General features: G+C 35.2%; 1 long non-coding RNA gene across 1 annotated transcript in view; it reads right to left on the bottom strand.

The window, feature by feature from the left end:
- LOC107312894 overlaps positions 1–17,296 on the bottom strand; it is a 332,012-nt gene that overhangs the window by 157,465 nt on the left and 157,251 nt on the right. The window contains exon 3 of the long non-coding RNA XR_001554685.2: positions 5,497–5,586. This is a non-coding gene — a long non-coding RNA (uncharacterized LOC107312894). The remainder of the gene's footprint in view (positions 1–5,496; positions 5,587–17,296) is intronic.

The raw sequence follows: 17,296 nt of genomic DNA, 5'->3' as shown, positions 1-17,296 counted from the left end.
CTACAAGCCATCTCTGACCTCGTGTCAGTGCTGATGGCAATATTTTTCAGAGTTCTCTCTCAAATAGAACCATACAATCAAGACAAATTATTTTCCCATACTGCCAAAGCAAATCAAAGATGTCAGCTCCTATTTGTATCCCACTAGCAGCTCATCTGGAAGATCTGATAGGAAGAGCTTCCCTTTAATTAGTAACAGAAATGCTGATATGAATATGCTGTAATTACACAGGATAAAAACCTACCATCCAAAGCGGTACAATAATATATATAAATTCAATCTACTCTGAAAGTCAGCTTAGAAGGCAAATAACTCTAATAAAGACCAGCATGGTCTTTGTGTTATATATACAGCAGAAGGAAGAGGGAAAAAATGAGTACAGTAATTAATGTGATTACACGGATATCTCTTTTTCATTCAACCTTTTTACTGCTTTCAAACACATCAACTTGTAGGCTTCCTATGTTATACCTCATTTCAGAAAAATAACAAAACCACTACATACATAAATTTAGAATAATTATAATATATATTTAAGTAATAGTTAAGAATGTAACTTGCTGACATAGTACAAAACCTTGCCATGAAAAGAGAGAGAAAGTGATTAAATCCATTTATGAACAAAAAAGGATTTTGCTAAGTGTTCAAACAGCAGATTCTTGAAAAAGAAAAATTAGATGTCAAGAGTATTTCTCTTAAGTGGGATATGCTAAAACAAGCAAACTTCTTTCAGAAAGCAGAATATTCAGTATGATTACTAGATATACTGTTAAGTAAATAGTAAAGTAAGTTTAGCAGGAAAAGATAAATGTGCAACAGAAGACGAATGTATCTGGTCTCAGTGTTTGCATTTCAGCATGACAGCTCTGCTGAGATTAGTTACCTGTTACTTGCAGTGATTCAGATTTTCTCTTGATAGAAACCCTTATATACTTAGTACTCCAGGGAAGATTTAATTTTATTAATACAGAAGCATAACTGAAAAAGAGCAGTTGCTATAGAGGATGCTCATGGTTGGAAGTGGAGGAAGTTCTGGAATGTACAGTTCCCGGTATCTACCAGAAGGAATCCATGAATCACTCCCTTGAAAGTCAAAAGTGTCTCTCTACTCATTTTGCTTGTGAAGTAAATTCGAGACACTAAAAGTAAAACACTGGCTTCTATTAAAAGAGCTAAAAACAAGGCTGAATATTTTCCAGTTCTCTATAATAAGAAGTGCATCGTTATATTATTTTCAAAGTGTAGATAGAACAATAGTAGATGAACAAAACTTCAACCTTGATAATATAGGAATATTATACTCACTTACAAAAGTACATTTGCAAAGTAAAATCCATTAAATAGTGATGTTGTGTAAACATCAACTATTCATTAGCTCCCTTATACTGCTCTTCTAAGTATCTTACATCCAGCTCCTGCTGAGCACCCAACAGATATAACTTAAACATAGCTGAAATATTCCTTTCACCATACCAGCAATCTCAGTGTTAGGTAGCAAAAATTTGGTGGAGCTCACAAGGAATTACATTTGCAACTAATTAAACTATCATGATCATGAACAGAAGATAAAAATGTTCAATGAGTGGATAGAAGAAAACAGAAAAGAAAAACAAACTGATCTTATCTCACTTCTGTGATGCTTCTGGGGAGAAGTAAAATATTATCATCAGAGCAGCAGCCACAGACTTGCAATAACAAGCAAACAAAAAACATCATATATCAATAAGAAAATTAGAAAATAGACTACAGACAATCAGAATTTTGATTTTTCTTTTTATATAGCTTGACTATCCACTTTCTAGATTACCTGACACCTTTCTGACCTCTAGCACATGGCATTCAGTATTTTGTAGCACATATGGGTAAGCACATTATACATTAAATGATCTAAGAAGACTACGGAAACACATTTGTCTTCCCTGTATTTCATTTATTTCAGAAATTGCAGCTGTCCACAGTGTACTCCACTAATCCTTCAAAAACAAGAGGATTCAGAAGACCTCAGTGAGCACCTCCCCATTACTGCAACCTCCTTTCTATGGTTTCCTATTTTCTTAAGAACTTTAGAAGATGTCAGGCAGAAAAACACAGGGACTTCCTTGGCAATAGCATAAGTATGGATAGCGTACTACCAGGAGAAAAAAACCAAACCAAACCAAATAAATAAATAACCACAAGCAGAAACCATGTCTGACAGTGATTTTCATCAAAATATCCTCAAAGACATTCTTATTTTGCATGGACAGGCAGCAACAGCTACACATAAATAAAAGCAAGAATCCAAACACGACAGGAAGCAAAACTTGTGTGTACATTATAAAACAAAGTCTGAAATCAGTAAAGTGATAAAGAAAAATACATCCTGTTTCCTATGTGATACAGGTGTATGCTCACTGCTTAAATGTGGCATGAAGAGCAGTAGCACAGGAAAGAAGTAGAACACAGTGACGAGAACATTATTTCTACATATGTAGTACATTTTTACTATCCCTCTCAACAGGGCTTTTGTCATCCTATAGAAGTAAGGCATAATCTACAGATGAATCATGCAGCTATGCATATTTGGCTCAAAGGTGTGTCAGCTTGTATTTGTTGGAAAGTCAGCCAGCAGGCACACATCAGGGGTGCCTGGGATGGGATCGATACAGACGTATGTTAAAAAGAGCAAGCAAATCTGTGTGGGCTTGCATCTCCATACAGCTTGGTGCTTGCAATGTGCCTGCTCTAACTATGGTGTTCAGTGTTTCTTCTCTTGTTTATTGACTTAACAGGGTTGCTCTTAGTGTTAACATGCCTGTATACCAGCTTTTAGAAATTATTCATATCCCATTTTTAGATTAAAATCGAGTTCACTGAAACTCCAGGACAGGAGTACAATGTAATAGAAAATGGTTACACTTTGGATGATTTCCCTTCAGCAAAAACAGCACTTTTCACTTTTAATAATAATAATAACAACTACAACAACAACAATAATAGAATTGCAATTAAATAGCTTTTAATCTAATATCTGTGCAGAATATTAAATCACATTTCAGATTTATTTGTCCCAGTCATTCAAATACAGTTAGAATAATAAGAGTATATAGGAAATAATAATAATAATAATAATCCAATGGGAGAATTTACTGTCAGAGGATGTGGGAAGTGTTAATGCGATAGATGCTGTAGAAACAAACACCAATAAAGGAATATGTTTGAATCTTCCTAGAAATTTTTATTACGTATTTCAGTGATGTTTCAGCTCCAAATTCATTCCTGCGTGGCCCCTCCTGTAACCCCTTCATTTCTTATCTACCTTCCTTCTATAGATTTCCTAGCATGCTCTTCATCTAGAGTTCTCGTTTTCCCTGAAAGTATAATTGCAAAACTGAGGAAAAGAAATAAAAAATAATAGGAAAACTCCATATGCAGCAATTCAATGCCTAGCAACCTGTGATAGACTGAAGGAAGAAATCACAAATTATCTGCAAGAGGCAGTTGGAACTAGGGCTTGGGGTAAACAGACACACAAACAAAGTGTCAGCCATGATAAAGAGTGTAAATTTGAACAGATGTCACTTCCAGTGCAGCAGCAGGCAGATTAAACAGAATTGGCTTTGGATGAAATCCAAGGAAGAGCAAGAAAATATGATGCTTTCACCCAGAGCTCTCATAGAAATCGAATCTCCAGAACCTCTTTTCTTTAGTAATCATAACTGAGCATGGCTAAAAAGAGGAAGAGATTTTAAGAAAGCCAGTTTGCAACTGTATTGATTACCCACACATGCCCATACATAAATATTCCCTTACAGGAAAAGAAGAAAAAACACCAATCTGTTATGAACAGAAATTGCTAAATAAGTAGTCTTCAAGTTTTAATAATTTATGGTAGTATCAATTTCATCAACATGCTACTAGTGCTCAATGAATCTGTGATAATAATAATATGTCTTTGAAACAAGAAATAATGCTGAAATTCTCCAAACTACGTAGTAGTCATTACAAATATTTTATGTACATACTGTTTCTTGAATAACTCTAAGTACTACCATTCTGTGCATGTATATTTTAAATCAAGGTTTCTTCTTACTTGCATGGAACAGCTCATCAAGTTTAATATACAGTCCCAAAGACTTTAATGTCTCCTTGATGTTGATTGTCAATTAATGAAACAAAACTTCATTTCAGTGGCCATAAGATTAATAAAGTAATAAGCAAAAGAGTTCTGATGTGTTCCCTCAATAATTATTCTATTAATTTCAAGCCATATGAAGCTAAGCAAAATAAATTCCAATAGACTGCCAGCTGTCTTTACTCACACACCATAGAATTAAGAAAATAACACCTAAAAATCCAGTACAAATTCCGTATTAGCCTGCCATCACAACCACCATTGTTACTTTTCACTATTAGGTACAAATTAAGAAAGGAGGGAAACTGAATTCTGCCAAGTTCCAAAAGAAAAGAAATGACAAATGGAGATTACCAAAACAACTCTATTTTCTAACATTATTACTGAAATTAACTCCACTGTATGACTTAGGATTACTTCTCTGGTTTCTTAGAGGCCTGCTTTCAGCATGACTCACAGAAAAGCATAGGCTACTTGTATGAAAGAAAAATCAACGTCAAGTCATTTCTAAAATTAATTAATATCAAATTTTAAGTTAATGCTAAGCTTTGTGTTGAACAGATAAAAATCACACTCATTCTTTAATATGTACAACTGATGCCACTGTATTTCCACATATCTGAGAGCATTTTGTGTTTGTTAGTCCATATTTCAAGCTGAAATGTTGCAGACTTTTTCTAAGTCTATCATACAAGCCTACAAAATTAAAATGCACTACTTGTGTCAAACACAACAAAATCATTGTTTATTTTTAAGGTGATAATAAAAAAGATTAATGATACTGCAGGATAATGAAACAATCTGCCACAAGGCAGGCTGCAGAATATAGAGTGAGGCTTTAGCCACAGTCCTAAGAAAAACTTCAGTTTTCTCCCAGACACATTTAGAAGTCTATTTCATTATCAGGTGACATTTTTGCATTTAAAAGAGAGTTGATTTTCATGCAGTGCTTAAAGGTCAAATAGTTAATCTACATCTGTAAGGAGAGCATTTTCCTCTGAAGAGATTTCTAGAGGACATCAAATCATTAAGAGACATCAGACGCTACAAAAATTCAAATATTTCAGTGTTCTTATGACAGAAACTTACATTAGTCCCAAAGAAACTACATCTAGCTCAAAAAAATAAAGAAATAAATGAATAAATCAGATATCACACAGCATAAAAAAAGCAGCAACTTCTATACTCGATATCACACAGCATAAAAAAGCAGCAACTTCTATACTCGAGTAGAGATTTAAAACGTTTTAATATGATTAATTCAGAAGAAACATCTTACTTAATGTGGCCAAATTTGATCATACATATTCACTATCCCTTTTCATTTCTAAGTGGAAAAAATCTAATGGTAAGCTGTTTTAACAATAGGAAGTTGCACTTACCTTGCTATGAAGTGCTGAAATCTTCACTAGCACATTCTTCATGTATACTTCAGTCTTCAAGTCATGTGGCATAAAACCCCTCAGTTTCTCCTGAAGGGGACACAAAGAGAAAAAGCAGTCTCAAATGAGAAAAGTGTAGATTTCAGTGTACGTGAGCCTTTTTTTTTTCTTTTTCTTCTTTCTTTTTCAATTTCTTCAACATATTAAATCAATTTCTTAACTTCCTAAGAAATCAGCCACTTGTCCTGCACACAGTGGCTTCAGAATTTTGTTGGGGATACTTCAAATAACAATGAAATACTGAATTCCAGAAAGTACAGACAAGTAATCTCAAAAAAGATATTTGGCTTTGACAGTTATTGTCTTGAAAGAAGGCTATTCAACCTATCAAAAGAATTGATTTTATATTCCTAGCTCTGACACAAACTTGTACAAGAACTTTTCTTATCAGTTTCTTATTTATAATAGGAACTATTACAGTGTGGGTAATAATACCTTTTCTGGCCTTTTCCACAGACTGGTCTGTGTGACTATATCAACACAGGAACATTATATAAAAATATACTCATGTGTACACATAAACAAGAGAACACATATTGGTATTTTAATCTCATTTCAAGCCAGCCCAATGGCTTTATAGAACAAATGAAAGGAATAACAAAAAAACACAAACAAACAACAACAACAAAAACCCACACAGTAATGTATTTAAACTAAATGAGGGTAAGATGGAGATCAGAGATAAGGAAGAAATTCTTAACTCAGAGGGTGGTCAGGCACTGAGAAGCTGTGGATGCCCATCCCTGGAAGTGTTCCAAACCAGGCTGGATGTTGCTGTGAGCAACCTAGCAGAGTGGGATGTTTGGAACTGGATGGGCATAAGGTTCCTTCCGACATAAAGCCCTAAACCATTCCATGATTCTATAAAAGCAAGTTCTGAACTTGTGAAATGCTCTTATGCACTTGAAAGGAAGGTAGTGCTGTGAATTACATGAGTACTAAGTCTTCTACAAGGATAGCCGCTCGTATCTTTCTGCAAGTACAGAATTACACTATTCATGAAGTTTTTGCCTCTGAAGGAAACTATAAGAATTAAATAAAGTAAGAGAGAGAGTGAGGGAAAAAAATCCAATGAAAACTAAAGGGGTACATTACACAAGGTACATCATACAGACAGTGCTAAAAATAAGTATTTGAAAATAATTATTCAAGCCACAGAAAAATAATTCAGCTGCCTGGTCTGTATTCCTTATTGACAAACTCCCCTTGACATCGTGATTTCTATCTGAGCTTCAAATTGAAGTTATAGTACATACATTTTTAATTTCCATTTCCTTTTCAACTGATCTAGAATAAATCTCAATAATTCCTTTGTCTTTCTTGCTTTCAGACCCAGGAATAAAAAATCCATAGTGTATAGGCTTTAATGCTTTTTGTTTTCATGATAGCTGACTTTAATTACAATTTTGTTTGCCAGGTCTCTTCAATGAAATTTAAAATGCAATTACTTTCCACTCAAATACACACAGTAATTTGAATGACTTACATTTTGATGTAATTAAGGTAAAACTAATAATATAACAAACATTTTTGAATGTCTCTTGACATAATATTATTATTTATTTTGAATTCTTGCTTCATTCATCATCGTAGGTGTTTTTACTGCACCTAATGATCGATTTTATCATTATTAGATGCAGAATTGTTGGAAGAATATTTGCTAAACAAACTTATTTTCCCAATTACTTTAAACAACCTGAAGCAGACTTTTCTCCTCTTCTAATTAATGCCCTATGCTTCTATACACAGTCACCCCTGTCTCAAATTTTAATTTGAACAGATTCCTTGGAGGAGAATCAAAATTCCAGATCTGTGTCACAGAGAGAACATGGACATGTGGAAAATTGTGTCTTCCCTTCTCTGTCTTCTTTATGAATCAGCCTGTTAGCATACACACTTCAGTTTGGTTGTAGAGTAACATCCAAAAAAGGTTTATGGTCATCTGAGATCTGAGTTAAGAAAGGACTGAGAAAGAGACCTAGATGGCACCCCAAATTCCCAACATCCAGGTAGACTTAAGTTTTGGGTATGAATTTGTTTGCACTGGAAAAGTGAATATATAACATTATGCAGCACAGGCCATCCAGTATGTAATACAGTTCTTTATTTCTAAAGATATTTCTAAAGATAAAAATATTTCTTTCAGAAAATTATTTGTTTTTTGGTCTTGTCAACTTATTTGTTTCTAACCTTACATGTACATTTTCTGCTGCAAAAGATTAAATTATTTTGAAAGCTCATACCACAAAAAAAACATGTTGGCTTTTCCTGAGCTTAATGGAGATAAACATTCCACCTCCACCTTTTGATCATGTTAAGACCTGCCCTTTGGAAGGCTTGCAGAGCTAAAATTCGTAACTGAAAGCACTGGTGGATTTAGACTAAATCAAGCCGTCAGTCTTTTCCGTTCCCTCAGATTTTTAGTAGGCCATCCCCAGAGATTAAGGATGCAGCTCCACACAAGTGTCATAAATCTAAATTTTTAGTTGTCTCAGTCCTCCCTTTTTCTCTATTCTTCATCCTCTTGCCAAGATCTACTTTTTGCTCAGCAATCTTCCTGATCTGGCTCGCTGCTGGATTGTGAAGGTCCCTGCTGTTTTATGATGAGTTTAAACTGCTCTTTGCTCCCATCTGCCCATGCCGCAGGCTTCCCCTTTCTGCCTTTCAGACAGCACAAATAATTATGAGACCAGCAGATGAGACAGACAGAGGAGAAGATTCAGCTGAGATTACAGCATTACTCACATTAAAGGCAGCCCAAACTCAAGATCAGTTTTCAATCTTGTGCATAATTAGGTATAGATAACGTAACAAGATTATCTAAAACAAAAATACCGAAACAGAAAAAAAAAGAAAAGCCATTCTATTTAAGCTTCAGAAATTTTATAATTTGAAATTGCAGCAGAAGACTTGTTATATAAACATCTCTCTCCCCGGGTTTAAAAAGAACGTCAAAACAAATTTTTCAATCAAGGGATTACTTGGTGACTACACAGGCAACATAATATAACCAACATCAAGCCATCCTTCCTTGTCAGGAAGTTAACAGTTATTAATAGCACACTGTTGAGTGAATTTTTTCTGATGATAAATAAATAGCACAAGGGCTAATTTACTTCTGATTACAGAATATTTCCTGGTGAAAGTATCAAAGAAAATATAGAAGTCTATTTTCTCTGTAAGATGAAACTTAAGTAGAATAATATAGAATCAGAGAACCATAAAATGATTAGGTTGGAAAGGACCTTAAAGCTCATTTGTTTCCACCCCCCTTGCTATGGTCAGGATCACTTTCCAATAGACCAGGCTGCTCAAAGCCCCATCCAACCTGGCCTTGAATAGAGGTGTCTCTAACTCACACAATTCATTGCTTCAGCCCTTATAAATAAAGTGATGCCATCTCCTACCAGTCTGTCAAAGCTGATCTTCAAACAACAAACACTCAAAACATTCCTTATCATTACAGTCATGCTCACAACCTTAAATGTCTCAAGCAAAGAACTTTAAAAAAACTTTTACAATGTTATTTTCTTTCTCTAATTAGCATGCACCAACTAATACCAAACACATTTCAACTACCACTGGCTCCAATACTTCACAGCAATAACTGTGGTGTGTTCACTTAAGACATCTCTTCTGGTTTTAAAGGTCATCAGGGTTTAAGAGGCATGTTCTGTACTTAAAAAGTTTCCTCACATATTAGACCTATTACCGGATCTCATTATATTTTCCATATATGAAGTATGTCTCTAAAAGTTTACATTAAATTTTAAATGGCTAGAATTTTGAAAGGTCAAATAAATAATGAGGTATCTCACTGCCACAGGAAATATATTCACTATTTTGCCACAAGGTTTCCTAAACTGGTGACTTCTGGAAGAAAATTCTTTGCTGTACTGACTTACTGCATTAAAATCTTATCATGCCCAGCCTTTTACAGAATACACAATACAAAATCATGTTAGACAGAAGCATGACAAAACCTGAAGCAATGCTTTAGTCTTGATAACTTTTCTCAAAATGGGGGTATGCTTAAATATGTAAGATTACTACCAGAACGTGTACAATGCATTGTATAAAATCCATTTGTGTGTGTGTTTGTCTTTTTTGTCTTGTTCATTAAATGACAACGGTGGAGAGTAAAGTCAGGTCTGGACATTTGTTAGCCTTTTGGCATATGTTTCATTGATCTGCCTCTCGGGGAATCAGCCTCACCCAGATACAGCCACACCTGTCTCATACAGTGATACAGTTGCTTTTGTTTCATAGCTCACATAGAGTTGCTTTAGCTTGCAGCTATGTAATCTAGAGCTCAGAATCTTGTGCTAAACTACATGTCTTAACTATCTCAAAATTGAGATGCTGTGAAAAGGTGAAGGAATGCATTGACACTGATGTCTAGTAATTTAAATCAGGCTTAGAGAAGCCTTAGACAAAAAGCATTAATGAGACCAGGGCTGCTCTGAAAGTAATCTCTCCTATTTCATGATGCTGGTGCACAATGTCAGAGGAAGATGGTGGTGGCATGGGAGCAGAGGCCAAACCTTACCACCAAAATTCTATTGTATTTGGTTACTATGTGACAGATGGCAGCAGAGGGACAGCCTCTCTGAATAGAATCTGATGTGGAACTGCAGATGGAGCAAACGGGTGGGACTGAATTACCCCACGCAGGAAAAAAATAACACCCATTGACATTCATCAGTGTTTGCTAAATATTTATGGAGAACAAATAGTGGATGTGAGCACAGTGAGGTGGTGGGTGGTAAAGTTCTGCAGCAGTGACAGTAACCTGAAAGACAAACCAGGGTTTGGATTGCCATGCATAGCTGTCGCACCACAAAATGAAGACTGCCTCAATCAGCTCACCTGTGCAAACTGCCAAATAGTGGTAACTGTGTTGAAAAATACAGCTTTATAACTGAGAATTGTCTCTGCCAGATGATGTCATTGTGCACTTTGTACCTATTGTATTTTCTGAGGAAATAAATAGGAGGCATTACTTTTGAAAAAAATTGATGTATGTAAGAATAAATAGGTGTTATCTACAGCAGGGTCTTGAAATGTCACTCTCTAACTCCCCATCGTAGATCTGCTGTTGGGCTGATTATTCTTGCTGAGACTTTCTCAAACTCCCCCGTGGCCTGCTCTGCTATACTGGAGGAGTAAAATGAATGTAGATTTCAATAATTCTGTACTAAATACTTTGATTTTCTCTGTTGTTAAATGCAAGCCACATTTGAAATAAAAATGATCACCAATCCCATCTAAATTCTCTAATGACCAAGCTAAATATTCCTGGGACACCTTTATTTATTTATTTTTATTTTTTTTCTCCAATTGTTACACAAAAACCATGCAAGCAAGTACCTGGACTCTTTAATAAAATGTTTGACTCTACAGATGGTTTTACAACACAGGAAGCGAAGTACCTGTTTGACCAGTTTGGTGGTCAAACCAATCATCTTCTCTTTTGCTTTCCACATCGATTATCTCCAGAAACAACTCCCTGCACAACTGAAATACCACCTCAGAGTAACTCATCAGTAAGACACTGAGGATCACATTAGGTTGCATGAAATTAAGCATTTCAGTATTTAATCATTTCTGAGAACGTACTGCTTTGAATTTTAAAAATATATATCCAAGAAAGAAAAGCCTTGTGATTAACAAAATTATCATTATGAAGCACCATAACCAAAGGTGGTTTTCAACTGAACATCCAGAGAGCGATTTGCACTGGAGCTGTCAACTGGAGTTGACTCCAGAAAGAAATCTTTTCCAAGTCTGTGGTTGTTTGAAATGAAAGGCAGAAGTCCCACAGTTTTTCTACCTTAAAAGCATTTAGATACCCCAAATTTCACAATCTCATAAGGCTCATACTTCTTCATTTACTATCTATAACTTTTACATTTTTTATACTTCCAGTGTAGCTATGTAAACAGTTTAACTTTCATAAAACTTTTTACTTGTTAAGGCTGTTAGCTTTACAGCAGGATAACAAAAATTCAATTCAGCTTTCTGTTTTATTTTCATTTTCTTTAATAATTCTCTGTAGGAAAATTCTTTTATGCTGTGTTTCTTTGCTATAATTGTGTAGAAGAGCCTTGAGGCAAATTAGAAATATAATAATCAATAACACAGTTTTATTAAGAGATTGAATTTAGACAGACATGCAAGCTGAACAATAATGTACCAATTTATCCTGCTACTTGGCTTTCTACAGAAGATTTATTCAGAAAGATGCTGAGTGAGGTAAAAAAATAAAGTTCATATTGGTGAACATCAGATTTTCTACTTTGACACTATTTGTAACTGTTATCTGTTTCCTTTTTTTTTTTTTAATTTTTTTTTTTTTTTAGTTTTACATTTTGCCTTAGTTATGGCATATGAGACATGACAATCAGTTAACCATATCTTCTAAAATCACAAGGCTGGCTACTCAGAAATCTTGTCATATGGCAATTTCTAAGAAGTATCAACACTTACGTGAACGGCCTATATGAAACCACTTAAATTACTTGTGGATGTTGCAGAAGGAAGAGTAGAAGAGATCCAGTGATAAAAATACCTTCACCTTTTACTATATGATGACCTTCAGGGAATTTTTTTTAGGAGAAGGATGCAATCAAATTATTGAATTGACAAAGCAGAAATAAGAGACTAAATGAAATATATTTGGCTTTATCATAAGAACTAGAAATATCAGTATCCTCAAATATTTTCTTCCAGATATCTCGACAAAGAGCCGCGCAACTGAAGGCTCAATCTCAGTGATGATGTGAAATTTAATGCATGGCAGCCTGGATGTACGAAAAAGGCCTCATCTTGGCCATAGGAAGCTAAAAAAATCTCATACTTCTACAGAGCAGAAAGCTTGCACTTGAAGGGACTAGTTAAGGCTCAGTCCTAAGCTAGTACCACCACCTTCTGCCTCTACTGTAGCATGAAGGGTGACCAAAAGGGGTGCCAGATCCCTGATGAGATCAGATGGGCTGGGCTGATGTGAGGACATCAGAAAGCAAAAGAAACTCAAATACAGGAACATTCCACATCACCCACAGGATATAGCACTAGGGCACCCTGACCTCCAGAAGACTTGCTGGTAGTTTTTCCATACCTCTCAGCCACCCTCTGCCACTGCCATAAATCTTTGCTTTGTCTATGAGACATTCTGCTTTGTTCTGGCCGCCCTTTCTACACTGAGACAGCACCACAGTCATTGCACAACAGCAAAGAGTTGAGCCTTCAATCAGGCTATATCTCACTGACATAACACATTTAATCACAAGAAAGTTAAAAGAAAATATGCAAAGAGGTATTGCCTTTTCTCCTCTTTCAAGTCTGAAATAAACATGAACAAACTGTCTCACACTATGCCAGACCTGTCTAAATAGATCTGTATTTTTGGAAGAAAAAAGCTGATGCAAAATAGGAGAGACATAAATGGAATTAGATAAATAATGCTCCAGAGAATGTTGATTTTATTTTATAACCCAAGTGATCAAATATATGAAAGAAATTTAATCAAAAGAAAGGTGTGGTTTGAACTAACATTTCTTTGACCTTTAAGAGTCTGTGATTAACAGAAACTTCATTAAAAGCTGCAATCAATACTTGAATGCTTAAAGCAGTTTCTAGGTGATTTTAAACTAATGTAACGCAAGCCCATAATGAATGTCTGCTACAGAGATTTCTCTTCACACATGCTCAAACCATATTCAACTTTCTCTTCATTCTGGTAGTCTCTAGGTCAGTCCTTCCATATTCTCACAATTCTAGAAACAATATTTACTGCAAAAACTGTCCAGACAAATTTCAAGAAAGATTATGTAGTTATTTTCTTAGTAAGCTCTTAGAGTAACGTTTTATTCCACCATTGTTCCAAATTAATTTACAGAATACTGCATAAAGCAAACACGTCCTTCCAAGTGCATCTACTGATAAAGTTCTAAATCCTTTCTTTTAACTGAGGAAAACCATTCAACTTGATCTCAGCATAGAGCCTGCATTAGACTCATTGGATTGAGAGGTAGAAACTGAAGTTATCTTGTTCAATATATACTGAAGTTAAAAGCTTAACTGCATTTTCAGAAGACATTCTGTTGAGTATAGAATAGTACCATTGGGTAACCACAAGAAAATCCTAATTTTTTGTTAGCTCTTGAATAGCAGAATTATTTGATGACTTTTTTCCTGTTTCCTTTATATGCTGATCATCAATGTTGTTTCATTTCCAACTTCAGCGTTCCATCACTAAGGCATATGGTATACCACTGGCTGTATGTAAAAAATTTTGTCCAATTTTTTTTTACATCTAATCTAGAAAATTCAAAGCCAGAGATCTGACAAATGACTCACACAATCAGCTAAATTAGGGTACTCCAGTTGGTTTAACTGGCAGCTTTCAAGTATGCAAAACAAAACAGCAAGGTTTTAATGGTTTAAAACCTCCAAAGTGAATCATAATACAAAATGTATTGCTCATCAGCTGGCACAGAAACCAAGAAATGCCATATGCTTTCAGTTTCATTTCTGTTGTTTATCTTTAGTACTAAATCCTAATGTAATACACTTTCTATTACTTTTCCATGTCAGGGTTTTTTTTTATGCATAAAGGGGTCAGAAAAAAAACCAAAACAATATTGGTTTCAGCAGTCACAAGCCAATATAAGCTCTACTAATTCCAGGGCAGCTGAGAGCTATGAAGTATTAAATTATTATTTTATTTATTTCTACTCCCCCCCCATGCATGAGTTAGAAAGCCCATAGATAACGATACAGTCAAAATACCTGTTTGGACAGCTACCTATATGCTTTATGCTTACTTTTAGACTGACTTGAACAGGACATCAATAAGTCAAAAACACAGATTAACAACTCAAGATTTAAAAATGGAATAGTTAAGACCTGCATGTGTAAATATAGGTTACTCAGCTGGTGGAGAAGGGAAATTCCCATTAAGCAAAGCTGCATTCACATCCACATTTTCACTTAATGTACAGAAGGAATTACAGTGCCTTGGTGACAGTGACTCTCCATCTTGCAAAGCAAGAAGTCAATACTTACGAAAATTCAGTTTCCATCTAACATAACTCAGAAGTTTTCATATCCCTACCAGGATGCTGGTGTTTGTTTTCACTTTGTTCTACTCTCCTATAGACAAATATCAATGTTGTAGAATTATCTCTGAGATTAACTTAAAGACACTTTGAAGTCAAAAAAAAATGAAGAAATAAATACAGTCAGATAAATTTTGGAGGTTTCCTTTGTCTGTAAATTATCCTTGCAGCCACTGAGTTATTCCTCTTCATAAGGTATTGGACATTCCTTCTTCATGACAAGCTGTTTTCATAAGTATGTAATTGTCTTGTAAATGGTGCTAATAACCATTAGGTGACTTTAGAGGTTTCCTGTATTATCATAATCATCCTGTCAACTATAACTGTGTTTTGAATAATCACTGATCAGGGCATTGAAAACCTAGAAGAGTTTCAAGATCAGCCATTCCTTTAAAACCTTTCCTTTCCTCTCAACTTCTGGAATCTTCAAAGATGACTCATTTTGCATGCATTTCTGCTATTCATCTAATGGGAGGCATTATATTGCTTCCTTGCGTTACTATTTATGCAGTACTTTCCTTGATTCTAATGCAAACTCTTTAGGTCTTCTGCCTTCTCCTGGACCTGAACTACACCCACTATGAACAAGTAACATGCTGCAAAATGACATGATAAGAGCTCGGAGAAGGCAGTCTGCCAGCTGGCTGCTGTCCTAGAAACTGGGAGAACGACAGAAGGCAGCACATCGAATTGCTAACAAGAAATATGGCTGAAGACAAAAAATGCAGCTTAACAGAGATGCTGTAAAAAATTAAAGCAGGAGAAAGAATGAATTGGATGAATTTAATTATCAATGGGGAAACAGTCACCTAAAACTGCACTCAAACACTAGGATCATTGAACTCTAGAAATTCAGTTTGACTCAGTAAAATAACAATTATCTGGTAAGGAAACTGGAGGAAATGATTGACCATAGGCAGTTCTGTCTATTTGGATGATAGAAAGCTGGAAGATACAGAGCTGAACACAGAGAAAGAAGTGTTAAAAAGCAAAGCAGATTTTGCTGAAGAGAAGCACATTAATTATCTTCCAGAGAGAATTAAGTCCCTGCAGTCTTAAAACACTTTGAACACAGTTTCACTGGGAGAAGGTCAGAGAAGCAACTGCTTTGTTCTCATTTAAGAAAAAACAAAACAACCCAAAACAAAAAAACCAGGAAAGACTCCAGGGAACTATATATTCACTAAATTGTCTGTTTTATTTTAGAAAAAGCAATTAGAAATAAAAATTAAAGTGCAATTAAAATACAAACCCCAGCATTCCTTCATATATCTGGGAAGTATTCTTCAATTCAATAACTATATTTGCCAAGTATTGATGAATATTTAGTAAATAAAAAGCAGACTGAGGTAAAATTCTTCTTGGGGAGGGAGAACACCCGCAGACAAAGATGTCTTTAAAAAGAAGCTGCTAGAGGTTTCCTAAATAGTTAGAGCCTCATAGTAAAATGTCTTGCCTTTGAGTATTTTCAATAAAACATCAGTCTTAATATTCTTGAAGCTCATGACACAGCATTCTCTGCAGCTTTTACAATGTTCTCCAATGCCAGCTTTAAGGCCATTACTTAAGAACAATTTCTCTACATATAAATGTGCTAAGGCATAGACTAAAGTTTAATTAATCAGATTAATATTTTCCAGTGCAGCCTCTGAGTGGACAGTCTACATAAATATTTTTTCCTACAGATATATAATTTTAAAACTAGATTTCAAATAGTGAAACAGGAATGCAATACTAAGAAAACATATTATTCTTGATCTTAAATTGACAATATGCAAACTTAGACAGCATAGAAGCCTTGGAAGGTTTTGATTTGCTTAAAATATTCCAATATCTAAGTTTGAGCTGAAGTTAACTTCTTAGGGGAAAATTTAATTATTCCTAGAATGCCTTCACAGCTGTAGAAATTACCAAGGTCTTTGGCAATTTTTCAGCTTTCTTCACTTAAAATTGACACTTGCGGTCTGAATTTATTTAAACTCAACTTCTATCTGAGTGAACAGAATCACTAAACATATGAGGTCTTTGGGGATTGCTTCCTGATCTCTATCTTGTGACCAGCAAGAGAACCTAAGGGAATGGCATGGAACTGCAATAGGGGAGGTTCGAGATGAATATCAGGAAATAAATCTTCACCAAGAGGGTGAACAGCCTTCCCAGAGAAGTGGTCATTGCACTCATCTTGCCAGAGTTCAAGGTGCATCTGGACTACACTCTCAGACATATGATCTGACTTTTGGATGGTCAGGCAGGGAGCCAGGGGTTGGACTCAATAATCCTTGTGGGTTTCTTCCAACTCGGGATATTTCATGATTCTATATCACCTAGTCCATCTAATGGGCTAAAGTAGGTTGCTCAGAAACATGTCCATTTAGATTTTGAGTAACTCTGAAAATAGTTACTTAATATTCTTTCCGGGTAACTTCTACTAGTGCTCAACCACTGGCAAAGCAAAAACAAAACAAAACAAGGTTTAAATATTTAGTGTTTAAATAAATGGTATTCAAATGGAATTTCTTGTATTCCATTTTGTGCCAATTATCCCTTGTCCTGTCATAAAGCATCACTGAGAGAGCCCGTCTCCATACTTTACTGTCTTTCATTGGGTATTTAAGGGT

This window comes from Coturnix japonica, chromosome 4 (assembly GCF_001577835.2).
Source record: "Coturnix japonica isolate 7356 chromosome 4, Coturnix japonica 2.1, whole genome shotgun sequence".
Lineage (NCBI taxonomy): Eukaryota > Metazoa > Chordata > Aves > Galliformes > Phasianidae > Coturnix > Coturnix japonica.
The sequence above is the reverse complement of the archived record's forward strand: the minus strand, read 5'-3'. Positions and strand labels throughout refer to the sequence as shown.